Raw genomic sequence first — 4,225 nt, 5'->3', positions numbered from 1 at the left:
TGTGGATATACCATGACTTACTTGACCAAGTTCTCCTACTGGGTATTTACGTTGTTAATGGTTTTTCAGAAGAGATTGCTGAACATCATTGCACACATCAGATTATTTCCTAAGGGTAAATTTGAAAGGTTGGATTTGCAATATGCAAATATTTCAGGCTTTTGTTGCATGTTCCCAAGCTGTTCCTCAGAAAGATTTGAACTTTTACCTTTCCACCAGCAGTGCATCAGAGCAATTATTTCTCAAACTCTTGGAAGCATTAATATAGTTAACATTTTATGTAAGTTAAATAGATTGGCAATATCTTATTATTCTTTCACTTTGCATTTTTGTTTACTAAAGTGATAAACTTTTTATGTGTTTATGGCCATTTTCTTCTTTTGTGAAATTTCTAATCATGTCATTTTTACCCATTTTCTATTGACAGTAATCTCAGTATTGATTTTTTAAACAATGTTTTAAGTTTATTTATTTATTTTGAGAGAGAGGGAGAGAAAACGTGAGCAAAGGAGGGGCAGAGAGACAGGGAGAGAGGGAGAATCCCAAGCAAGTTCTGCACTGTTAGCACAGAGCCTGGTGTGGGGCTCAACCAATAAACCACAAGATCATGACCACAGCTGAAACCAAGAGTCATTTGCTTGGCCAACTGAGCCACCCAGGTACCCCAGTATTGATTTGTTTTACATTTGCAGTCAAATTAAAAAATTAAAAATAAATAGAAACTTAAAAAAACATAAAAGTTATGTTGATATTTAGGGTAAATATGCCTTGAGTTATGTAGGTGTTTTTTAATATACAGAAGTTTTTTAAAAAGTTCAATCAAATCTGTCAATTTTTTTCTGTATAATTTCCACTTTCAGTGATGTGATTATGAACTCCTAGCAGATATCAGATCATATTAACTTAACTAAAATGAAAGAATATTTTGATTCATCTATTCCATTTTTCTGCAAGTTTATAGTTGAATCTTTCATTATGGAAAGCATGATGAATGGAATATTTTATCATAAAGCCTTAACGGAAAACTTGGGACCACTTGATTTTTAATTAAAATGAATTCTGTGGAAAGATTATATTATAAATATGACTTCCCAGTGACTTCTCTTAGTACTAAAAATTGGGCTTATTGGAAGGGTTGAATTATACTAAGATCTTACGGAAGTTAGATATAATTATTTTTAATGCTAATGTTTCTGTGCATAGATTTTTTTGTGTATACAATTATTCTGGGTTTGAATAAGTAACAACTCCCCTGGGTTTTTGTTTTGGGAGGTAATTTTGTTTCTGAACATTTAAATTTGGAAGGTTTAATTTATCCTGAAGATTCTGCTTTGATTTTAGAGGAGCAGATCTATATTGGTCAGGTGAGAAAAATCTCAGGAGCTGAAGGAAGGGGAGCTAAGTGATCGGTACTGAATAAGTAAATTGAGAGCATATTATTACTGCTACGGATTAAAAGGTCTTATTTGGGTTCCTGGACCCAATTCCAAGGTATGTGTGAGGGCATCCAGCACAACACCAAGCAGTCTTTAGAAACCAGCAGGGTATCTGAGAATTCAACTGAATTCTGACATTAATTACCCATAGATAGCACCATATTCCACAGGTTGAGGGCTCAGTTCTGTGCAGTACCGTCCTCCCCAACGCCACCCCTGCTCCAAACCACCACTTCAGGCTCTAGTCTCCAGTCACAAGCCCAGGCTGTTGCAGGAGCAGAGAGAAGATCCCAAATGGCTCTGAGCAGCCCCACCACCACCACCGGCAGAGTTACACAACCCAGTAGGAGCCGCAGATGCCACAGCAAGCCCCAGTTACCTTCACCGTGACCATGAGCAGGGAGGAGGACACCCAGCAGCGCCTGCTGCCCTGCCCTCAGGAGCTGCAGACCCCAAGCCCAGCACCTCTTGCTCAGAGTGGTGTGGGGGGTGGAGTCCAGGGAGCCTCATTTTGGGTGGTGCCTGCCAACTGAGATAAAAAAGGCATTGCAAGGAAGATCTTGGGAATAGTTAAATGGTTCAATGTAAGAAACGGATATAGTTTCATGAACAGAAATGACACCGAAGAAGATATATGTTTGTATACCAGACTTCCGCAAAGAAGAATAACCCCAGGAAGTACCTTCTCAGTGATGAGGGACCATAAGGCAAGCTGGGGGCCAAGCACAAGCCAGCATTACCACCCCTGCCCCCACCCTGAGGTGGGAAATGTGTGACATTCCTCAGGCACTCCTGGCTGCCCAAAGACAAAGGAAAGGACAGAAAACAAATGGTTAAACTGATAGAGTAGTAAATTATAAGAAAAAGGCAATCTTATCAATAGCCTAATCTCCAAAAACCTATAGACTCAGTTTCCTGGAGTGCCTACATCACCCTCCCCTCCATAGTGATGTGGGGAACAAAGGCAGAAGAAAATGGCAGATAAAATTAAATTTCCTTATAACCTGTAGCCCATTGACAAATACTTGAGGCAGGCAGAGTTCTCCAGGAACTCCCTACTGTCTTAATGTTAATGCTTTGTTGGAGAGAAAAACAGCCTTAGTTTGAAAATAGCTAGGCCTCCAGTAATCTGTGAATCTTTAGCATATGAAAATATCTTTGCAAACTTCCCTTTTGACTTTACCTCCTCTGGCCCTGTAGTATATAATGAGCCACTCTTCACAATCTCAGTTAAGCTCTTCCTGCCCACGGTCCTGTCCCTGTACTTTAATAAAATCACCCTTTTGCACCAGAGACGTCTTCAGAAATTCTTTCTTGGCCATCCGCTCCAAACCCCATGAACCCCATCATCACCCCAAAACCTCACCATCAGCATAGGAGACGGAGAGACTATAGAGTTTGATGTTGTTGAGGGAGAAAAGGGTGCGGATACAGCAAATGTGACAGGACCTGGAGGAGCTCCAGAGCAAGGCAGGAAATACTCAATAGACCATAACCTTTAAGATGCTCTCCATGTGGCAGGGGTCCTCCATAAAATTCCCAGGAGAATTTAGCAGAATAGGGAGAGTGGGGAGAAGAACATGGGACAGGAGAATGCTCCCGAAGGCTAGGCCCAACAGCGTTGCCCTGCTGCAGGCAAGGGTTCCCAGTTTACTGCCATACAGAGACCCTGTGCACTTCAACCCACCACAGTATCCCAACTCTCCTGTGGAGGGAAGGGTGATGGAGAGAGCTGACAAACAGAGTGCAGGGGAACAAGGTAGACCAATGATACAGAATATGTATCAGGCTACAGACCACTATCCTGCAGGGGTCCTCCACACCAAGGACAGCTAAAGAGGACAGCAATGAAGAAAATAAGGAAAATCAAGGGCATGAGACCCAAGGTCAGCAGCCACCTCAACACAGGCACCTCCAAACTCAGTTCCCAACATGGACACCCAGAAAACCCTAAATAACAAGATGGTAGAGACAAAAGTAGCTGATCCAGCAGATGAAAATTCGTCCCCTCTGGAGGCTGAGCAGGGCCCAGCTGAGTAAATGTGGGCTTACCACCATCCGGTTTAGTCATCAAACAGGAATTGAATATGAAATTCCAACAACAAATGAACAAAAGATGGAGCTGAAGACCATGGCTTGCTTTTTGCCCATTGGCTACATTAATAGAACTATCTGCATTATGTATGCAGCATGGCGTTTTTATTATTTTTACCTAAGGACATCTGTCTTTTTGGTAATGACAAATTTTTTTTTTTTTGTTTTTAAATAGAAAGCCTGTTTTTTCTCAATACACCTCTAAAGATTTTTAAATTGTTTCATATGTGGTCAAGCTGAGATTTTTTTCAGAACCTCATTTTTCATTTCTTTTTTTTTAAGATGCTGCACTGATTTTTTTAATGCTTATTTATTTATCTTGAGAGAGAGAGAGAGAGAGAGAGAGAGAGAGAATGAATGAAGGTAGAGAAGCAGAGAGAAGGGGAGAGAAAGAGAGAATCCCAAGCAGGCTCACATTGTTAGAGCAGAGCCTAGATGCGGGGCTGAAACTCACAAACCATGAAATCGTGACCTGAGCGAAATCAAGAGTCTGATGCTTAACCAGCTGAGCCACCAGGCACCCCTCATTTTTAATTTCTAATAAAAGTTTGCAACTTGATTTTTTTCAAAAAAGTCAACAAAGGGCAAGTGCCTGTTAATAAAGATCTTAAATATTACTAAATAGTAATAATAATAATAATAATAATAATAATAAATTTCCTAGAGCAGTTCACAGAACTCAGGAAACCCATTTA

General features: G+C 40.5%; 1 pseudogene; it reads left to right on the top strand.

Annotated features, from left to right (window-relative positions):
* Positions 1 to 1,792: 1,792 nt before the first annotated feature.
* LOC101097717 lies at positions 1,793 to 3,797 on the top strand (annotated as a pseudogene).
* Positions 3,798 to 4,225: the final 428 nt, after the last annotated feature.

The sequence above is a fragment of the Felis catus genome, chromosome A3, assembly GCF_018350175.1.
Source record: "Felis catus isolate Fca126 chromosome A3, F.catus_Fca126_mat1.0, whole genome shotgun sequence".
Taxonomy (NCBI): Eukaryota; Metazoa; Chordata; class Mammalia; order Carnivora; family Felidae; genus Felis; species Felis catus.
The sequence above is the reverse complement of the archived record's forward strand: the minus strand, read 5'-3'. Positions and strand labels throughout refer to the sequence as shown.